Raw genomic sequence first — 23,911 nt, 5'->3', positions numbered from 1 at the left:
GCTCATATTGATTTGAAACACTCAAGCTGACGCGGCATTCTTATGAAAACTTTATTTAAATTGACTTTCCAGCATGGTGCGATTGCGTTTTGGTAGAGAAGGCATTAAAATATGCAACAGGGCCTCAAGAACAGTAGAACTATACATGGAGACCAGGTGAGGCCTCTTGGCACGATTAGCAGCCCTTTTAGATTTATTTAGCTGCCCTTTCTGAGGTTAATTTTTTGGGGCACACCTGAAGGCACTCACGAAGCCAGCAAGCTCTTCATTTCTTTGCCTTGAATTGCCAAAACGCTTCACAAGAAGACTGCTCATATCTTATTCTTAATGAAGTATTCATACTCTCAGATTGGGGAGGGGGATTTGCCAGGGCTTGTAAGCGGCGGCGGTTTAGTTATATACTAAATTGGTTTGTATAAATGGGAGAAAAAATTTAATTGTAACCAGAGTTATTTTGTAGGAACGGATGAGACGACATGAAATCATTGTTTCACATCTCTCAGAATCATTTCGTTCCCTTTTTCTTCCGTTCACTTTGTCGTTGGCATCTGGGGACAGATCTTTTGCCGATCTCCTAATTGCGGTCTGAATTCATAATACTCCAGCCCTGAAAAGGCAAACAAAAACTTCCGAAAGCACCTACGAAACAGTGTGAACACTCAAGCCAAAAGCAAACTCACATTGCGCAAATGAATTTGGCTTATTTTGTCCCGTGAAACAGGAAGATCTGGCTCATTTTCGATACGAACTACGATCTGCGTACACGTTTTCAGGGCGTTATCTCCACTATTTTCTAGTCACCCCTTTTTTTAGGGGAAAGTTGCCGAGTTTTTCTGGTCACTGCAGTTTTATCCGGCTCTGTTTCGGTTTCTGGATCTGGCTCATTTCGAAAAAATACGCCTCATGTGTCCTCCCATCGTGTGAAGTTGGAATTCTTCGAGTGCGTTTTCGTGTACAGTCGCCGTCAGTGAGCCAAAGAAGGCGTGGCTCGAAAATTTCCCGGAAATACAAAAATGTTGCTTGGTCTTGAACCAAGGAGGGAAGTGTACGAAGCCGTGACCTTACCCGTTAAGCCCCAAAGGCCGAACATCTGCCTCATTTGAGCAGTTGATGAAGAAGATTGGTGCAGTGTTAAAAGCTAACCACTAGATGGCACCAGGAACAGACTGTGGTGACCAAAAGTGTAGCAGACGCCTAGACAGGCAGGGTGACAAAGTGTATGAGGACGATGCGTGCTTGCAGCTAGGCTGTGTTTTCCGTGGGTTGTACGGATGCGTCGATACAGCAGCCGTAATAATGTTTTGAAAGCGCCTTCACCCCTGCTTCGTGGCATTTCTGCACAAGGTGCCCGCCTGGAAGGGTCCTTAAAGGTAACCGAATAAACATAACTTACGTAACAAAAAAGTTACCCAGAATGAATACGTAGTGCAAACATAGGTCGGCGTACTCACTCGTGAGTACACTCATTTGTACTCATTTGTACTCAAACTCACGAGTGAGTACGATGATGAGTGATCACACACCCAGAAAAAAACAGTGAGTACGATGACGAGTGAGTACAGGGGTAAGTCCACTACTCGTGAGTACAGTACTCATGACTACACTACTCATGAGTATGAGTACTCATGAGTACAGCATTCATGAGTATGAGTACTCATGAGTTTGAGTACTAATGAGTATGAGTACTCATGAGTACACAGTACTCATGAATACACAGTACTCATGAATACACAGTACTCATGAGTACACAGTACTCATGAGTATACAGTACTCATGAGTACACAGCACTCATGAGTACAATACTCATGAATACTGTGTACTCATGAGTACTGTGTATTCATGAGTATATGCTCTCCTGAGTACAGTAGTGCAAACAAGTTTTATCACGATCTCGAGTCCGGACGCGCGTGTACGAGTCGCAAACATTTAGCGGTGCCGCTGTGCAGCTTAACTGTCAAGGATGGTGAAATTAGACAACGAAAACTGCACCTCCCTCCTTTCCCGGTCCCTGTTTGGCGCTGTAAGCGTTTTTCGGCAGTCGCTCGCAAAGGGGTCACGGTGAAGATGGAAAAAGGAGGGGGTGAGGGCCCGGCGGGAAACGCGACCGCAGTTGCTCTTCTCTGGTGGGACTTGTTGACTGCCGCAGTTATTTTTGTTGACGCGGCCTGTGAACGCGTGGCGGCTTCATTGCGCTTGCTCCCTTCCAATTGTTTTAAGGGAGAGGCGGTGGAGGCTGCTAACAACGCACGAACTAGGCGTATTGAAGTCCCTCTTTTTCGGTCTTCAGAAGTTTCCGTAGACGCATGTCACGCTGTGTAGTCGTTTCGTGAGCCGAACCGCTCATTTCAACAGTTGCAGTTAATTTACGTAACTCGCGTCAAACCGACTGCGTGCTTTGTAACGTTCGCTGTGCGTATTCAAGCGACAGTTTGACTGATGTACGTGCGCCCATATGGTTTTATTAGGTTCCCGTTTTGAAACATTTTGCTCAGCTTCGCTAGTAATATGGTCTCGTGTAGTGCCATTTACAACTGAGCCTATAGCCCCACCGTGCACTACGGCGTGCAGGCGCGGCGGTGGAATTTGCCCCAGCAATGGAAATAAAATATCCGAGTACACCTAAGCACGTTTCTGAGTTGTGAATCGGACATCATAATATCCAGTTCAACGCGTGCGGCGCCTTGTTTAGCCTCGCATATTTTGTCGAAGAGCTCTGTCATCTTGCCGCTGGAGGAACGTTTTGCTTTCGAATGGCTTTACTTTCGAGTGGCAACCCGATTCGCCGCTTCTCGTTTATGCCACCGTGTAATGAGGGCGCTGACGATGATGGTGAATTTCGGTGGTTGTTATTCCCCTACCTTCACTACTGTTTACAGGCGGGGCGACCACCCCTCGCTAGCAACTATACCGCCGAGTTTAAGCTCGCACTGTGAGAGGCCTCGTGAAGGAATTGTTTTGAATTGATGAACGCCAACGCCAGACGCCGGGATTGTCGCTTAAGCTCGCATCTTGGAACGTCTCTTAAAACATGTGGATTGCACATAACGACGTCACCGCACTTTTTGATCGATCGCTGTCAGCTTCATCCGCGTTGCTCGAGATAAGAGCTGCAGATTTCCACTGTGCAACCAACCCACCAACACGGCAATACAGTGACGTCAGTGCAAGCTATCACGCCTCCGAAAAACGCATCTGCAGTTCTACGCTGCTGTAACGGCTGCCAAGTACCGGCAGCAACTGGGTGCCCTGCGGCCCTCGACTGCGACCGATACCCTCTCCACGCCCCCCCCCCCCCTCCCGAACACACACACACACACACACACACACACACACACACACACACACACACACACACTGTTGGGACTGGGCCATTCTAGCTCAGTCACCACTGTTCGATTCACTTCACTTTATTTCCTTAAAGGGGCCCTGAAAGGCATTTTGAGCACACTAAATGAACTAGCGCAGTCGCTAGATTGGGTCGCCAACGTCACCTGTGCCAAGTATTACTCTTTTACGCGCAGCGGAAAGCTCACACTTTTGTTGCAAAGTTTGTCGCTTTTTTCTCACCCTTTCCTTCGTGTTTTTGGACGCCGCCATCTTCACATGTCTACATCATCGAATCCCAGATGTTCTTCATGAGCTAGACATCCTGCTATTGGGTGGCTTTTTCACGCACTTCCGGCAAAGAGATGAGTCGTCTGCTCAGCGTCGGCTCGCCGGCTGATCTGCCAGCGGAGTGCCGGAGTGCTTTGACATTTTACGACAAACGAAACAAGTGTAAACAAACGCTTAACCGTTTGTATTGAATGCAACACGGCCATAACACGACGTAGATTTTATCTTACGTGAGTACGTACCATAAAGAAAGTCCCGTGGCACTTCTTTGGTGCAATCGCAGAGAACGCCCTGAGCCGAATGCCCGGGTTTGACGCGTACATTTTATTCAACTTCAAAACAATCCAGAGATGCGTTTCGAACGAACGCAACGTCACAACATGCGTTGCAAGTCTGAACCGCGATTGACAGACGATGAGTTGCCTCCTCCTGCCCGTCGTAAATTCGGCACTCACCTCACACCCGGTTTCCGGGAACGAGCAGCAAGTCACAACTCTGGCGCGCAAGCGAGAAGGCTTTTAGCCAGGCACACTGCACATACCCCATGCGAGGTTGAGTGGTACGTCGTTCGAGAAAGATAATCCAGACCATGGGAAGCACTATCCACCCGCAGAAGTACAATGTCGCATTTTATCGCGAAACGAACGCGTCCACAACACACAGGAGGCGATGCACACACACACACAGCTTCGGTCGCTGCATTGGCTTAGCTGCAAGCTTCGTTCGGACAATCAGCGATGCTACGACGATACAGAGCTGCGTGAGGACGACGTGCTAACCACTTCACGTATTTAAAAACACAGGGGCAAAGAACTAGATTCATCGGAAGCAAAAAATCTTTCCTCCATTATAGTGCCTGAAATATACTGGCTAGTGTGCCGAGGGCGGGCTCCAGGCGGGCGCCGGGAGCGATGTACGCGGCCGTCTGCCGCTTGGGGCGCTGCCGTGCGGGAGTGTGCGCGTTCATCCGGCCCGAGCAGATCGCGCGGTTACCTCCGAGCTGCGTAGCAGACGGCAGCGGCAGAACTTTCCATTCCCGCTTGCGACGAAAGCAAGCGAAAGCGACGGGAATTCTGTCGCGCAACCAAAATTTGTCCCGACCATTCGACAAAAACGATCGTCGCGCGACAAAGCGACGGAATTCCTGCCGCTCTCACTCGCTTTCGTCGCAAGTGCGAACGGGCCTTTATGCGCAATCTCCGCCCCACATAAAACAAGCTCTTGCTTGTCGCCTGAGCATACGGTTGATATCTGACTACGTTACACTGTGCTTGCCAGTGTATTTAAACGATGTCACTAGGTTTGAAACGTACGCGCTCGGCGTGCAGCTTTGTAAACGCAAGCGGTTTCAAATACGCACGCTATTTTGCTGCTAATAGAGTTTTAGTACAGCGTTTGTGGCCTTTGCATACGCTAAACGCTAAATTTTTGCGTCCCGCTACGTGACACCGCGATGGGAGTTTTAGTAGAGCGTCTCATCAGTTTTGCGTAGCGACAACTAATGCATACGGCGCCATCTGTCAAATGTTTTCCGAAATGTCTCGCCGGCTGATCTGCTAGCGGAGTGCCGGAGTGTTTGGACATTTTACGACTATCCAAACAAGTGCAAACAAACGCTTTCCCGTCAGTGTTGAATGCAACACATGGGTGCAGCTTGTCAGAACACGGGTTCTCGCTGATCGAGTGCAGCGTTGGTTTGCTCTTCGCCTTCACGTTCATCGCCGCTGATAAAGCGATCCGATCCGGCGCGTTTTGTGCACGGGTTCTGTGTCGGTTGAAAATGTCTTTTTTCACATGCCGCCGGTAGTAGGAATTACAACCACCGCAAAATAACACCCGGCACCAGCGGGGCCACATCTGAGACCGCGCTTTTTGGATAAACAGTGCGCGGTGCACCAAAGGGAACGAGCGCAAGATTCTCCCCACGCGGCTGCGAGTTCGCCGCCGATACCAACTGCAAATACGTACACCGCGAAAGGGCAAGGCCAGGCCGCACACATGCGGCCAGGTCATTGGTTCGCTTTTCCAGCCTGTGTCCATGGTGTCTACAGAGATGAAAAAGCCGAAAGAGCTGGCCCGTAGCAGACGGCAGTCTGTGGGAGCGCAATAGCGGAAGTACGTCACCGCTGAGGAGCGGAGCATCATGGGAGGGGAGGCCAACAGCGAAGAAACAGTTGAAAGGAGGAGGAAATACGGCGCGACGATAATTCGCGGTTTTTGATTTACGATTTCTCAGCTAATACTCATCGCTTTAACAAAATTCTTGCAGGAGGAGATTGCTAATACATTGCTTTATTTGGTTACATGTACATCCATGCATCGGCGGAAGGCATTTCAGGACCCCTTTAAAGACCCCACAGGGGGGTGTTATATAAGGGGCGCGTTGTACAACATAGATACAAAAGCCACACGTTAACAATACAGATGCATAGATGTTGCGACGTTGCCCTGCTTAGTCCGCCATCGACGCGGCGCAGAGGAGAGCGATGAAGTTGTCGAGCCGACGGCGATTTTAAGCTGCATTCATATACAAAAAATTCCCCGCATTTCCCCGAGGGGAAGAATGTGAAAGTGCGAATGCACGAGTTGAATTTGCGCGGTTCGGTAATGTTCGCGAAAGAGAGATCACACACACACAACTACAAAGAAAGAAAGATGCATTTATTCACAGACACCTATTTGTGTTGTCGTTGTACTTGATTGCTAGAGCGGATCTCAGCTTTGAAATTTCGTGTCAGTACTCCTTTAAGCAGGTGCATTAGCCCTTCTCACGCCCGATTCTTGGCCAATCCCCCACGTGGGTATGTGCCATGTCAGCGGCCAGGCAGCGCGCGCCCATCTCCCCCCGTTGCCAAGGAAGACGAGGAGATTCCTGGCCAATCCCCCACGTGGGTATGTGCCATGTCAGCGGCCAGGCTGCACGCGCCCATCTCCACGTGCGCGGACATCGCCGGTGGACGCAGGTTCAGGGTCGCTTAAGAAGTGCATTCGCACTTAATATATACAAAGGTAGCAAGAGCGTTACATGGCTCGCACAAAGGCACTTCTCAACTCAGTGCCTCCGATGAAATGCCGCCGCACAGCCGCTGCTTCAGGGCTGGTTTTATACCCCCGGGGTTCCGCCGCAGCCGCGTGCAGTTCGAATCTTTCCAATCAGGACTATCACTGGCCGCAGTTTGAATCCGGGGAATGCAGGCGAAGTGATTGCGTCAGCCGAGCCACGAATGGGAAAGGGGAGGCGACTCAGCGGCGCCGTCTCCAGAGTCTACTCGTCGCTGCGTGTCTTTTGCGGGCCGGTCGTCCCAAGAATGATTTGGTGCGGCCGTCTCGATGGGAAAAGGAGAGTAGACTGGGCGGCGCCGTGTGCCGCCATTTGCGGCACGTCTGCCGCGGGCTGGCTGACCGAGGCGCGAATCGGGCCCACCGTCGGCGCGTCGCCAGGTGCAGCAAATTTGTGTCGGGTGCTCTGGTTAACCGCACACACACGCATAGAAAAATTAGTAAGATCAGACCCGTGTGGATTTTGGCCTAGCTGTTAACGGAAATAGACACAACGACGCGTAGCGCCCGTCCTGTCCCTTTTTCGCGGCGGGACCTCCCTCTTTGGCTTTTCGTGCGCTAGCCGGTTTTCGTCTTTCTGTTTATTTCTTACTTTTCGGTCTGGCGGCGGTTGCGAGGGGTACGGTTGCGCAATGTTCGCAGAATTCGGAACAGCGGCGGCAGCGTCTCTTTCCAGATGGTTTTAAAGACGATAGTCTTTCTTTGGCCACTTGAGCGCGACAATGTTGGCCTGTCAGTCTGTATGTCTGTGTCCGTCATAAAGATAATTCATTGTTGCAACTTAATATCACACCCCGCTGTACACATGGGAGCTACTGGGGTCGCCGTTAAGTAGCTTCATGTACATAATGTGCCCTCTCTACAACTGGCCAACTGCCCCGCGATTCAGCCGCGATTCAGCCCGCGATTCAAAACGCGAGTCCGTACGTCCCGTTTCGCTCTCTCCCGTGTACGTGCCTTCGCGCAGTGGGAAGCCCTACGACAATGCATCGTGTAAGATGTTTTCTTCTCGGGCTCCTCTGTCCTAATGTATATGTAATCTCAGTATTTCTAATTAGTTAAACATTTTATTTTTTTCTGTTTAGCCTTTCATTCGAGCCACGACCTAGCTAAGATGTTGCAGTCGACAGGATCATGATTTAAGGCCACGGGAGGACGAACGGACGAACAACCTGGACGGACCACACCACGACTACGAGAGTGCAGCACGCAGACATGGGGCACCGGCGCACTCCACGCCAGCGGTGGTCAACACAGTGCTGACTTCAACGGAACGCTACGTCCTATGCTCTACGAAGAAACAGCAGTTCGTGAGCGCACTACGATTACGAGGGCTACCCTGCTCTGGCCGTAAGGGCGACATCATCTTGCGTCTTCTAGAGGACAACGAAAAACGTCGCCATCTCTCCAAACGAACGAATGTGACAACGCTACTTCAGGCTGCCTCCGACAACAAACGGCAGAGGACCCTGCAAGCGGCGCTGTTTGAGAGCAGAAGGCTGCGTGATGAACGAGAAAGTTTTCTGAGACAACTGGCGAGAGTCGGCCGCACGTTTTCCACGGTGCCTGGACTGCACGAGTTCCGAGCACAGGCAGAATGCACGACGGCACGCACATGAACGAGACGACGCATGCAAACTTGTGATTGCGTGCTCACCGGACCTTTCCCAGGTAATCGCCACGATTACGGAGACGCATCGAAGGTCAGTGCATTTCTGGCGAGATCACGAACACACGTTTCTCTGCTACATCGCCCACGAGCTACATCGCCCACGCGCAGGTCATTCCAGCAACGAGCAACGAGACGCGCAACGTACGCAGCGCGCACGAGCCAGAATGCACCACGTTCCTGGCACCCGCTCTTCCGCTACAGACGTACACGAACGGAACGCTGAGAGCACGGAACGTAACGGAGCCGGTACGTACATTTTCCGCACGTGCTGTCCCGGCGCGGGTCCACGCAACCAACGACATCGTATCCGGATTGGTGGATATGGCCACGACAAGCGAGCAAGACGCACGGCGCCCGAAATGCACCATACGTGGCGAACGACCGCACCCCAATTATAGGGGAGTTTCCTAGATAAAACGAGTCGCACAGCGCACGAAACGCACCAGAAGTGACGAACGACATCCAACTTGAACCAGTGGAGCTGACCACGGAGAACGAAATGCGCAACGCACGGAACGCCACCAAGCCGCAACATACACGGAGGAAACTGCTGTTCGCGACATCCTCCGCTCCCACTGCAGGTGCTATCCGGACTTGGCCAGCAAATGTTACAACCGCAGAAATCACCTGGCCACAAGCAACAAAAGACCCAGCGCACGCGGTTCAACCCTACCGCAAAGTACGAGCTCTCCGACACCCGCTGCTCCCGCCCGAGTCCAGCGGACGAACGACATGACACTCGTGCAAGTAGGTCCGTCAACGAGCAACGACACGGCCAGCGCATGCGGCATGTCCGAGCCAGAATTAACAAGATCACCGGCACCCGCGCTCCGATCGAGACTCACACGAAAAACACCATTTCGTACAAGACGACGCAACCGCGAGCAAGCGGACTCGCGATAAACGGATCCTGCTTGTATGGGAGAGATAGCGATTATAGCATTCTCGAAACAACGGGCAAAAGACGAGGTCTTGACCGACGACACGGACACGGCAAGAACGGCAACGAATGAACCCGATCCAGACGAAGCATGGAATGCCCTGACGATGAAGTCACGCTTGCGACGCCGAGGAATGTGGGACCGAACGGACGGCACGAACTACGCCCGCTTCCCCACCACAACGGTTTCACTTCCGAAACAACCACGGCGACTGCGAGCACGGAGCCGCAACGACTTTGACCGATCAGCCATGCCACCCTACGAAAACGCCCGGCTGCCGCACACTAAACGAAAAGCCAAACGGCTCCCGCACCATACGCAACACACGGGTCAGTTCAAGCAACGTCCTCAACGCGCCGAAGTATGCCATCCCTACACAGTGCAGCTCACCACCGGACAAACCAGACGTCTACGCCCCCACATGCATCAAGCACGCGACGAGCTACACGAACACAATTGCCGACTGAAGCGGCGCAACCAACGCAACGCCGTAAACACTGTCAAGTTCAGGTCTGACGAAGTTAATTCCACGGCACACACACAATAAAATCAAGCAGATTTGAAATTCACCGAAACTCAACGAGACGAACACCCTCTTAACGAAGTTTCTAGTATCTGGAACAACAAAAAACAAACGCCAGCATCGAGCATCTGTGAACAAGCGGACAGTGATCTGGATACGAACGGACGTCAATCTACGCGAACGCTTCATTGTGCCTGGGGGCAGGCGCATTTCGGATTCAGAGCACGATTAGGATACGTATCAGCGCGCCCGGAAACGAAGACGGACGACAAAAGCTGCCACCCGAAGACACGCAGAAAAACGCAGTTTACGGCCACGGCCACACCGACAAGCCCCGAGCTCCCCTGAGCCCGACCCGGCCTGAGAACAAGACCAGACGCCAGGGGCAACGCGAGTGCTTAAGTTCCGTTTCGCTTTCTCACATGTACAGTGTACTTGCCTTCGCACAGTAAGTCGCCCAACGACAGTGCAACGCGTCAGAGTTTTCTTCCTCTGTCCTGATTTATATGTAACCTGTGTTTTACTAATCAATTAAAAAAATTATTTTTTCTACTTGTCTTTCATTCGAGCTACGACCTAGCTAACAGTGCAGATCAGTTGATTATTCGTGAGTAATACAAATTGAGTACTCATGAGTACTGATTGAGTACTCATGAGTGCACAATGAGTAGTACTCGTGAGTGCAGAATGAGTAGTATTCGCGAGTGCAGAATGAGTAGTACTCATGAGTAGTACTCATGAGCAGTAGTACTCATTGAGTACTCATGAGTACAGATTGAGTACTCATGAGTACAGAGTGAGTACTCATGAGTACAGATTGAGTACGATTACTCGTGAGGACAGATGAGTTTTAGTACAAGTGAGTACGATTACAAATTAGTATTTGATGAGTGAGTACGAGTGATTTTGTGAACATACGAACTTTTTGAGTGTGAGTTTGATTGAGTACAGCGTAAATAAAAAAAATGTGATTGAGTTTGAGTGAGTTCTTTCTGTTTTGCCGACCTATGAGTGCAAATCAGTCAGTTACACCAAGTCAAGGAATGACTATCTAGGTATCAAGAAATGTCATCCGTCATTCTCACTAAGAACACCTTACGCTGAGGGAGAGAAAGAGAGAGAGAGAGAGAGAGAGAGAGAGAGAGAGAGAGAGAGAGAGAGAGAGAGAGATTATTGAAAGGAGAAGAGGTTGACCTGAGAAACTGATTTCCGGCCTACTACTTCCCACTGGGGCAAGGGTACAGTGGATAAGAGAGAAAGGAAGGGATACGAAAGGTGAAAGGTATGAGAAACGACAGTGACATCGACCGATGAACTACGTGAATGCGCTGAGACCACGGAGCAAGATCTTGCTCCGTGGCCGAGACCAATAAACATCTCAGGTGCTGCTGCTGTAAAACACGCCGCTAAGTTCACATGGACGAGGACGGCGTGATACGAGATGCACACAACGGAAAGCGCGGCTATCAACAAAATTTATTTTCAGACCCTATCGGAAAACACTTGAAACGTAAACACAGAAAAATACCACCAAAAACACCCACAAAATCTGGTCTGAGTTCAATTCTTGATAATTGCAATAGTCACCTCCTTTTCTCGCTGCCGCAGCTTGTCGGGGCTCTTTTGTCAGGTGCGATTCACAAGTTGTCTACAAAATTCTATTGGACTGTGGGAGGCTCTAGATAGCACAAACGAGAAGCCGCCTCGACGAGCGCCTGCGAGAACAGAAGGACTCAAATGCCAAGCTTCAATCGCATGGACATTTGGCCGCTCACTGCAAAAAAAATGCAAATGCTAGGCACAGATTGCAAGGACAGCAATATTGGCAGACTTCCGCGACAGAAGGGCTAGAAGTTGCACAAGGCTTTAATGTGGTGTCGGGGAACCATGGCACATGCATCAGCCAGCCATCAGTGCTTCTCAGGCTCAAAGCAGTTAAGGTTTTGAGGAGAGAAGCGCCTCGTGTGAGTGTGAGTGAGAGAGAGAGAGGGAGGCAAGCGCGTGTGACGAGCTATGTGCTTGACCACGGGAAGGCCAAGTTTTGTGTGAAGGTTTTGAGTGTTATCTTTCTATGTTTTCGTTTGCAATGTTTTCCTATTGTGTCGGAAAATAAAGCCAGTTTATAGTTGTGCTTCCGGATGAGTGCTTGTCGTGTCTCGGATTCTCGTCCGTGTCGACTTAGCGCAGTCTTTAACAGTAACAGTCTACCAACTAGCCAACCAGTAAGCTCTCATTGTCTCAGATGCAATGGCGTGCCCTATCAGATTATGGCAGTCCACTTTCCATCAGATGATTAACATTCCTGTAAAGAAATTGGGGAAGCTTCGTGCTAGTGGCGCAAAGACCGCCCAAACAGCGAAGATGGCGGCCCCACCTATCTTATTCTTAGTTCGGCTAAGTTCGTGCGTGATTATGCTTGGAGATTGTGCTGCTGAACTAAAGGGCGCGGGTTCGATTCCGGCCGTGGTGGCTGCTTGTCTGGGCCTCTTTTTCAGCGCACGGCCGCCCGCTGGCCGAAACCCGCAATCTCCCTTCTTGCGCCAGTCGACCGTCTTTCATGCCGCGCTTTCTCCGAGTAGAGTTGAGCTCGGCTACGAGGCTAGCTCTCGACGCAGCTGGAAGCTGGACCAGACTAGAGTTGAGCTCAAGTGGGAGGCTAGGCCGGGAAGCTACAGCCTTCTCTTTTCGCTTTGCTGACGCACTCTGCTTTCGTTCTCTCCCTATCCGCCAGGAGGCACCGCGTGCGTCTTCTTTCTTGGCGTTTTTTTTTTGCTGACGCCACCGGACTAAGCTCAAGCTTAAATAGCTTCGCTGTTAATTATATAAAAAATTATTCAGCCGTCTGTTGAATTTTTGCAATCTACAGCCGATAATCCAGTGAGGACTCTCGAAGTAATATAAGCGGGGCTTTAACGGCTAGACTTTCATCAATCAATCCATCTTTATTCGACATCAGACGTGTTGCAGACATCTGGGGCACAGACAAAAAGCCTCAAAGGATTGGGCTTCGCGAGGGTCTGTGCCCCTTCGTCGGGTGTCTGTTTCCAGTCAAACAAGGCAGGGTACTTAGCAGCAGGACTAGCACAGAACTAATAAATTAATACACAGAACAAGATATGAGAGCAAGGTTTACATCACCGGAAAAAAATTACACCAAAAAATTTCTTCCTTCCATATAATTGAAATATTATTTGCAGTGCGCTGTGTACGCTCGAAAAAGACAGACCGAAGAATTGAACAAACTACTGGCAATCATAGTCAACAAAGAAGGTAAAGGATATAGGGGCAAAATACTGACATGATGCAATAAACCAGGGTAACCTGGTGTCAGCCCACGTACCCGAAATCTTTTGTTCGGACTGAAGGGGAATGTCCGAGCGTAGTAGTAATGCTTCCTCAAGGTCATTTTGCTCACTAATATACTTTGGGCAAACACTAAGCAAATGTTCAGTAGTCTCTTGACAACTATACAGAAGGCAGACAACGCTGTTTTCACGTCGGATTGTTTGTAGATACCGGCACGCCAATGCTGCCCTAAGCCACAGCGTGGCCAGCAAGGTCTCGTGACTTCTGCGAAGTCGAGGAGCGTGGGCGAGCCAGAAATTTTGCTCGGGATCGAGCCTGTGAAGCCCCTCGTGTCGATTCTGCGGGTCTGACGAATGCAAGACGATAGCTTGTTTACGTGCCGGTGTAGTATTGCGTTGGTATCTTGTCTTCTGATGCACATAGACAAGAGAGTTCCATTGGGGTGTGCCCGCTGTGCTTTCGCATCAGCCAGTTCATTTCCACCGATACCACAGGGACTTGGTATCCACCGAAGAACCACCGTGTGGCCCTTTTCACACAGCACTTTGAATAGGATGGCCACATGAATGGTCAGCTGGTCATACGCGCCTCGCACACAGGGTATTTTAATACCTGCAGTGCTGGTTTGCAGTCGCAAAAGATTGTCCACTGTTGCGGCCTTTCACGGGAAATGTTGCGGAACACTTCCCGTAAACCGACCAGTTCTGCTGCGCTAGACGAAGTCCTGTGAGCAATTTTGAAACGCTGAATCAATTCCTTGCAATGCATAACAACTTCCGCTGCAGACGAAGGCGCGGTGACAGAGCCGTGAACGAAAACATACAGCCCCTTTCAGTACATTTCATGCATATAAATAGTGCAAGTTGTTTTAAGGCCAACGATGACATACGGGATGTTTTACCGATTCTAGGAATCGATAATCACACCTGTAGATCAGGTACAACACATAGAGGCACGTCTGAGATTTTGGGGACTAAGATCTGGAAGGCATGAAATGTTTTTGCGCCAAGATACTTCAGGAGTAGCTTGACTTCGGCCGGTCCTTCAAGACAGGATCGCGTTGATGTCAGGACAGGACAGGAAGAAGTGAGCATGCTAAGAAGTAGAAAACAAAATTGGCTGTATATTCCAGAAATACTGGGAGAAATAAGCGATCACCTTAGAAGACCGTCGGAAGTTTATAACCACTATCTATTTGCTTTGGACTCTAGCAACTAGAACCAGGCAGTTTCGGGGAGTAGGTAAACCGACACGCATTCACAAACGGCCACAGCTTCAGAGCATCAGTGAGATATTTACTGTCGAAAATAATTCACACCCAGTGAAACTTGGAATCAACGTCAAAAGATCCAATCTGTGTGACAGGTGGTAACCTGGAAATACTGGGATCCATCTAACAGTGCGCATGAAAATGAGGAGGAGGTAAACCATTCATCCATGGAGGTTGAAAAAACTTCCGGAATGGAGGTCTCCCATATCCGGCAACACAGCGCGGTGAAGCCGGGCAAACCGGTCGGCGGCCATATTGCCGTGGGCAGAAAGGGCGGTGAGCTGGCAGGGACACCGAAGTTCGTGTTTTTCGGCGTTTACATTCGAGGTGAGGTGAGGTATCTTTTATTTCATTGTATCGTTGGTACATCGCAAGGCTGACGATAAAAGCTGCATACAGCAGCTTGACAAGCCCGTCAGCCGAATTCAAACGTCAAGCAGCAGACGGCAATATGCCTGCTGTACAGCTTCTACAGTAATCAACACAAAACACACCAAAGTATCGCAATTATATTGCAATAACAAAAATATGCACAGGAAAAAATATACGCATGCTAACAACTAAACAGAGAAACGATATTGAATTCGATAAATGTGAGAACACTACGTGAGAATCATGTTTTGCTGAGGGAGAAAAAGGCAAAAAAAAACGACATAAAAAAACGACGAGGCACATACTGAAACATACAAAATACGAATAGTGTCAGTTTACAAAGATGCACTGGCAAGAAAAAAGTGATAATAAAAGAAGCATACCTATGAGCTACTGCATACAACAGAGCAGAAAAAGCCCTTCGAGAAAAATGGCTTCACCAGTCCGGGTATTACCCACAGGGAGACCCATAATGCAATAAAACCTTACAAATAGGAAAAAAAGTAATTCTAGTTATTGAAGGCCCAAAAAATTGAAAAGTAGCAAAGAAGAGAAAAAATAAAGGGAAGGCCGGCAAAGGAATTGTTTTGCAAGGCAGCATTGATAGGCGCTAGCTTGACGATAACAAGATAGCGACGTAAAAAAAAAAGAAAAAAAGCATGACCAGAATGACGGTATCAAGGCTACACACTTCCTTTCTGGAATTCCAGTACGCGTCATATCTATATTTCTTGCTTCCAGTTTGTTCAGTAAGCGCGGTAAAGTATAAGATAAAGTTTGCAGACCGTATGATGTACGAAAGGTGGGCACGCGTGCCATCGTTCAGTGTTTCTGCAAGGGTACACGGGCGAATTCGGGCAAAGGCAGGCCAGCTCAGATAAACTTTTGCAATTTTCGCTAGTTCTTTGTTAAAGCTAAGAGCTAATCTTACATTATAAAGATCGAAAATTTTGGTAATGCAGTATTTCTGGAATAAATGACCATTGTGGGCCGAGAAGCAGAGATTCCAAACGGAACGTAAGGATTTTTTTTGCAATACATGAAGTCTATTTTTATTAGCAAGTGTAGTAGTTCCCCAGACTAGGTGAGCGTAATTTAAATTATTCAAACAAAGATTTATAAAGCAGTAACTTAACTTTAAGTGGAATTAAGTGACGATTTTCGCTAAGAATTCCTGCAATGCGGGATAATTTTACACTGTAAAAAATTTTTGCTCTAAAAAACAAATTTTCTGGCAGCTGTCCTGCCAGAAATTTTCTGTAAAGTTGTGTTTTCTGTTTTCAATGTTTGTGTTATTTTACAAGCATTTTCTGTTTCTCACTACAGAGAATTTATGTCAATTCCCTGTTTTCAGTTTTTCATGTTTCTGTTATTTTACAAGCATTTTCTGTTTCCACTACAGAAAATTTATGTCAATTCCCTGTTTTCTGTTTTTAGTTTTCTGCTTTTTTATACTTTTTCTGTTTTTTAAGGTTGTGTTTTCCTCCACAGAAAATCTGTGAACCTTCTATTTTTCACTGGCACCTTTTTTATAGACTATTTGTGTTGCGCATACATCGTTTTTTCTTACGAAAATTATAATAATGTACGGTTTCACGTTTCTGATTAAATTGTTTTGCTCATTTAACAAGTAAGGTTAAATTGTTTTGCTATGACTTATTTTGACATCAATCTCTGGCAAAATAAGTCAAAGCAAAAGAATTCAGCACCTTGACACAATTTCGGTTATGGTCCTTCATAAAATACATTTCCTGTTACTTTTTCACATCTTGGAAGTACTGCAGTTGATTTCGCGGCTTTATGCTTCATGGGTGAGAATAATCATACCTTGAAAATAAAATATCACCCTGTATCATATTGTTTGAAACTGCCAACACAATTACTGGTGTGCAGTACACAGCATAAAGTGACCACTCAGGCACACAAGAAAGCAGGGTTAAAGTATCATTGACATTATTTATTTTTTCTGATAAAATTTAAGGCTGTTGCTACCAAGAATTAACCCAGTTACGAACAACGTATCAAAAATTTCAAATATAAGGATCTATGAGTATGAAAACAAAAACACAATTCATGATATTGTGGCAGAGTGAACAAAAGGAGACTTTCCTTGACAGAGGTGGTTTTAGACTAGGAATATCACCTTTTCTTCAACTTTCAGAAATGCCCACAAACACGCCACTGAGGCAATACGAACTATTTACAGAACTTAATCAGTGACGTTAAACTGACAACACTTTCTACAGTGACATTAAGCTACAAAATGTTCGCATCTCGTATTACTACAGTACAATACTACTACGGTGAGAGCTCCGATAGGACTAGGGACACATTTTCCTCTACTTCAAAAAAAAAAAAAGAACATCAATAAAATAAAACCCGACATTTTTGCCGCTTTCTGGAAGCAGAAAGATGCAACATAACGCAAATGGCACGGTAATGAAAAATGAGGGAGGAAGTGTTGTGAGACTGGGAACATAACATCTTTTCCACATTAATGAAATCACAAAAAAGCAGAGAACATATAAATGTCAATTCATACAATAGCAAAGTAACCAAGGATGCGGCACGTTTGGTGCAAGGCGCGTCCATCAGAGACATCTTCATTGCTGCCCAGGGAAATTGGAGAGCCTAGTAGATTTCGTGGTCTTCCACCACAGTGATCAGGGATGCGACATTTGGAAACAGGAAATGCTGCTTTTGCTTTGACTTCTCCTTCTTTGCTCCCATGTCAGGGTTGATGGCTGCAATAACCCTGCAACAAGAACAGCATACGTTCCGCATATAAAATACATGTGCACCAACATAACAACATCGTTTGCAGGGTTTTATGTATGGTATCATGCTGTAATAATAGCTGCCAGTTTTTTTTTTTTTAATCAAGTGTTAAGCTAGACTCAGGTGTTTGATAACTGCATTCCGTTTTCTTGTGCTACTGAGGCGATCCAAACGTACCACCTGAGCAAATGCAAGAAATATATATAGCAGACTACCAACATTGCAAGGGGTGAATAAATACAGTTCACTCTATTTCTTCACTACCCGCTTCACTGTACACAGCGGGAGCAGTCAACCTCGATTTTTTTCCAAACGGCCAAACTGCTCCCGCTCGCTGAGTAGCCAGTTAGTGTTAATTATTAATCACTACTAATATTTGCAGATTATCCTACGTAGCTCTATCAAATCCATGGCTACATCAGCCTTGGCTTCAGCCTAAGCGGCAGCGGTTTGGCCGGCTGAACAAAAATTAAGACCGACCGCCCTCACGGAGTGAATGGACCTTTGTCCAGTACCGGCCCTCCAGGCGGCCGCCACGGCGAATCAAACTGGCTGTAAGGCACGTCCCCAAAAATGTTTGGCTTTCGGGGAACCCCTGCGCGAAATATCCTGGTCCTGCACCCCCTCCCACACCCAGCTGTCCACCAGTGCCTCTCACATTAATGCCACGGTAGCAGGCGCACGCTCGCGTGACTAATCTGCAGTGGCCGAAGCACCCCCTTTCCTTTAATTTTTTTCATTTTCCTTGCTCCCTCACAGGTAGCCAAGTGCTGGTAGAGTGGTCAGCCTCAAACATTTTTTCCCTTTTTTTGAAAGCCTTTTTTGTATGCATGTACGAACTCACTGCGAACTTCCCGGAAAGAGAAAATAAAAACGTGCAGCCCTAAGAAGCATAGCCGCTCTCCAAGCAGCAAGCTGAGGCAGCGCCCTTTTGTTTATTTCACCCGAGGCAACTGCCAATAATGGTGGACCGGCAGCCCGCGCATGTGCAGATTGCCACTGGAAAAAGGTCCAATGGAACTTTTTCCAGTAGCGATCTGTTCATACGGGGCGTGAAGTATATCTACAGCTGTAAGCCACGGCCACATAAAGAAAGAAAGAAAGAGGAAAGCTCGGGAGGACTCGAACCCGTAATTATAACATCCGTAAGCAGAGACGTAACCTTCACACTAAACTCCACGACGGAAAACGGCATCTGATGCGCCGAATTTCATTTCGTCTGTACAGAACTTTTAGCAACCCACGCTAGACAATGCCTATGTATATAACCACAGACAACGCGCGAGGTGGTGTTGATTCGTGGTCATCAGCAGGTAAATAGAGAGGAAACGGAGAGTACGGCGGCCGCGTCTGCGTACAACATTCATAAAAAACAAAAACAAAAGCAAAAAGAAACTCATATTAAGGTGAGCGTCACTACATAGGCACAGCACAACGCTCTTGTCCCACGAGGCGACTTATCGTTACGGTACGGGGTGGCACTTCGTAACAATCTATTTCCATCCAACAAGCCAACAAACAACAGTGCAGGCACGAAAAAGAGAGGCATAAAGAGGAACTAGGCGCCGCCTCCACACGACATAGTTAAAATCATAGTTAAAATTTAGTACTCACCCTGGGAAGATGAAAAATTGAAGAAAGAAGCCCGCCGCTGTATCGTTATGCTGCTACCTACAGGGCGGCCATTTGCAAAGGGCCGCATTTCAAAATTGCAGGAGCGCAACAAAATGACGTCGGCCGGGCGCTGTTTGATGATTAAGAAAATTCTTGTGAAACGTTAAAAAAAGTATTCATGTTTTATTCTATTTTATGCAAATTAATAGTAGAATATTTTCACGATTTCAAGCCTGTTATTGGTCAAGATGAGGAAATAACAGAAAATTTGTGTTTTTTCTGCTAACAGGTTTCTGTTTACAAACCATAACAGAAAACTTCTGTACGGCAACAGACATTGTATGTGAAAACTCTGTAAATTTACAGAAATTTTTTACAGTGTATAATTACAGAAGTCAGAACCAAATTTAACATACTGCGGAGCAATGATTTGTTTATTGGAACAGTATACGCCTAGAGCTTCGCGATCGCTGCGCCGCCTGCCGCCGCTTCTCCGCGGCGCTTACGGGATGGCCACTGCACAGCTGATAGCGGCTCATGCAGTGTTTTGTTTCTCTTTCGCTTCTTTTTGCCTTTACGCGCCCTAAACATCTTGTTATGGTGATGTTTCTAAGCAAATAGTACGTTTAGGGCACTTCAAAAAACATCTGCGTCCTGATTAGAGTGCTCGAACGCCAACGAGAGCTAACCGGGGATGCGGTACTGCGCGCTTCTTTGTCGCTATTACGGGCGTCGGCGACGGCAGCGGCATATCACCACTGTCACCTCCAAATATCTCAGGTACAAGAGAATTCTATTAACGCCTCGTTCAGACTTGATATTGCCACAGTGAGAGGTTGGTTTCGTCTTGCAGCGCGGACAACGAATTCGGCCTTGTTTTAATGTACACGTCATAGAAAAATATCATTCGGGGAGGTGATTACCTAATACCTGACAATAACTTGTGCTTTTTATAGCAATATAGGGCACGCGCACATGTTAAGTATATTCCAAGTGTGTGGGTCGTTAAATATATGCCCTTTCCTGCCTGATAGCATGGACCAAGGAGAGCTAATGAAACCACGGAAAAATAAATGGTCTGCCAAGTCTGGAAGCAATGTAATAGCTCCTGCGGGAATGAAAAAAAAACCAGTGCAGTTTCGGAAATCCTGGAGGCGTTCGTCTTACCTTAAGCAACGTTGAACTGACTAGACCAACTAGATGCGAAATCCACTCAGGGAAGCGGAGGAGGGAGGCGCATAATTATCGTTGTGTACAAATGCGAAGCGAAATCAAAGAACGACCGTTTTAGTAATCACACACACGCTGCGCGTTCACCTTTATTTTTTTTTTTCGACTTCAACTGCTGATCACTCGGGGGACACATTTTTTGAAGTATACACTAAGGAAAGTTTGACATCCACCTAAATGCAGCCATACGGCTACAAAGGAAAGCTATACAGCTTTTTCGGAAACTTCGCAGTTGAAGAAAAAATCGTCCTGGTCCAGGATTCGAACCCGGGACCACTGCTTAACCGGAGCAGCAGTGGTTAAGCAGTGGTCCCGGGTTCGAAACCTGGAAACTTCGCAGTTGAAGAAAAATTCGTCCTGGTCCAGGATTCGAACCCGGGACCACTGCTTAACCGGAGCAGCAGTGGTTAAGCAGTGGTCCCGGGTTCGAAACCTGGACCAGGACGAATTTTTCTTCAACTGCGAAGTTCCCGAGAAAGCTGTATAGTTTTCTTTTGTAGCCATACGGCTGCATTTAGGTGGATGTCAAACTTTCCTTTACAGAAACTTACTCCACCTTGGGGATTTCCCCTAAATCTGGTCGATTGATACACTAAGGAAATTCCCAAGCGATAAAAGGTGCCGTTGCAAGAGTGTCGTGTCTGATAAGGCCCTCTGATTTCACTTTTGTGCTAAATTCTGCAGGCTCCCTGTGTCATATGATGATGTTTCGGTTTCGGAGAAGCGTTTAGTCGCTTCCGCAGATATATGCAACCGATGACTGTTCGGGAAAGCTCACCTCCGACAAGACGACCCAGCCGTGAATTTCTTGTGCTAACACCCGCATGTAATTTTGCATTATTCATCGTACTTATTGCGTAGAATGTCCGTGAAATTTATGCCACATTGGCTTGTTCAGGGTAGTGATCAATATCCGAGATATGAAGCGTAAGTGGTGGACTGTCAGGTATGAGTGCTCCGCTAGATTATGAAAGCACACGAAACCGATTTACATCGCAGAGTATAGCCGTAGCATAAGCATCTGAACAAACGCTGCTTACGGATGTACTGTTAGTAAATTTCTGAGCAGTGGAATTACAATCAGCTTCATGCATACATGCCGGTTTCGTGACGCCGGCTTGTGACACACACCTGGCGCGTATGCGTACCGAATGTACCACCGTAAGATCGCATCAGAATCATTAACATTATCGTAAATACACCACATTTGCGAACAGTGACTGCTCTACAGAAATATGTATTTCCAACGCATACAAACGGAAAATATCGGTCGCGAACGTTCCGCAAAAGCAACGGCGACAGTGGTGAGTGGGCCGGCGACTCCCGCGACTGCTTTCGAAACGGGCTGCTAGGGGGTTTCAGTGGAGCCCCTACAGGCAGCGCTCGAGGCGTATCGCTTTAGACTTATTTGCGTTTATTTTTAATCGGTTAGTAATCGACCAGCATTGAATAGACTGCAAGACAGCGTTGGTTTCCCTTCCGATCTGCTCTGACGAGTCCAACGAAGAAAGTATGGTCATGTCATCGGCATCAAAATACACTTCGCTTGTTGACATAAGCTGAAAATACCATTAATATATAGATTAAACAACAAAGGTACTAATATACTACCCTGTGGGACGCCAGCTATTATACGCTTAACAGATGATTTGTGGGTGTCAATGCAAACGTGCTGTGTACGATTGGCTAAGTAAGAGGCGAGCAAAGAGTGAACGCAACCTCGAAAGCATACCTATCAAGTTTCGATAAAAGTGTGTTGTGATTAATACAAGTTAACGCCTGAGAAAAATCTATGAACACGCCTAGAACAACTTTCTTTTCTTCGAAGGAGCGTAACACGTATTCTTTTTGTTGGCGTATATAGTGGTAATCCCGTAGATTTGTGCGTTACGAAACCGAAGTGATCATCAGAAATTAATTTATGAGTTTTACAAAATGATTACATCCGAATTTGAATTATTTTTTCAATCCCTTTAGAAAATACCGGCAATATTGACACGGGCCAATAGTTTGACACATATCTCCTGTCTCCCTTTATGAAGAAAGCGACACTTTTGCCTTTTGCATTTCGGCGGGAAAAACGCCTGAATTAAGGCAGAGGTTAAAGATGTCTGTAACTCTTGGGGTAATATATCAAGGACGTATTACATCGGCTTTATCTGGACGTCATCTGCATCCCGGCTTTGAACACTTGTCATGTTCATAAAAACAGAATATACTGCAGAGCATGTCACTGGGTTCATAAGCATGCAATTACTGTTACAAAAATACGAATTGTCATTTGGTGTTGTAGCACATTAAGTCCTTCGGCTAACAAAATAATCATTGAAGGCATCCCACTCGTCTTTTCCCGCGAAGCTAGCTCCACCAACAGTTACCTCAACGGGAGCTATGACATTGATCGAATGCAGAACTACTGTATTTATTTGTCTCCATATTTTTTTCACGCAATCACGACAGGATTCAAACAGTGCGTAATAGTTCGCATCTCTTGCCTGTTTTAATTCCTTGTTGAGTTTCTTTCTGTACGGTGTGAGTTGTGAAAATAGCTCTTGATTACGCTGTTCAACAAATTTCTTGTACATTTGATTTTTCTTCCAAATTTTTGTCACTAAGCTCGACGTACTCCACCCTCTTTTTGCTTTTTAGATGGGAAACAAGCGCGGGTTGGAAAATAAGTATTGTAAACTTCTACAAATTTCTACATGAGAGAAAATGACAGCTACGTTAGCTTTGTCGATGAGGATATTTGACGGCATCCTCAATTTCGCCTTACGCGAAGCTTTTCACATGATTCGAGCAGCGAGTTAGCGTTTGCATCTCTTTGGGTGATGAAGAGAGCCGTCGCCGCGTTAAATAGCCTAGGTCTGGGCTAAGGACACCACTCCTGCTTGCATTTCAATACACGTTTATCCGGTGTCTCTAATGGTATAGGCCGTTTTTAAGCACTAAAATTACGTCTTGTTCCACGCAATGGCAAGAGATGCCGCCTGAACGCGGCTACTAACGCGCGCATTTCGCGCTGAAAAGGGAGGGACATCTCTGTTTTAGCGTGATTAGTTGAAACTTGCTTCTTTTAGCAGCAGTGCCTGATTTAATGAATGCTAGTTACGCAACTCTTACACGCAAGCAAGTGAGTCGGAACATTGTAGCGAGCCGACTTTTTAGGCATTGCTGCAAGTAATGAGCGCTAGTGTGTGCCCAGTCTTCTTTTTGTCAGTGTGCCAGCTGCGCTGCCTTTCCCCTGATATTGCAGTGTTTGCATGTTTCAAACATGCAAGTTTTCTGGTTGATAAAACATCCCCACTGATTGCACATGCACGAGACCAAATTACTCAAGTAGTATGCTGAGTTACTATGCGGCCCACACTTTACACTTTCCTTTTTCAATTCATCTCAGCCATTTCAAGCTTTCCCTTGTATTTTACAAAAGGTATGAGGCGTTCACTGAAGCTCGTTAAAGCAGTTTGTTTTTTCAGGGTACAAAGTCAATATCCTTGATGCACTACACAGAAAGCATGAGGCAAATT

Source organism: Haemaphysalis longicornis, unplaced genomic scaffold (assembly GCF_048455015.1).
Source record: "Haemaphysalis longicornis isolate Haplotype H1 unplaced genomic scaffold, Haemaphysalis longicornis Haplotype H1 scaffold_8, whole genome shotgun sequence".
Classification (NCBI taxonomy): Eukaryota; Metazoa; Arthropoda; class Arachnida; order Ixodida; family Ixodidae; genus Haemaphysalis; species Haemaphysalis longicornis.
This window is presented reverse-complemented; position numbering follows the sequence as displayed.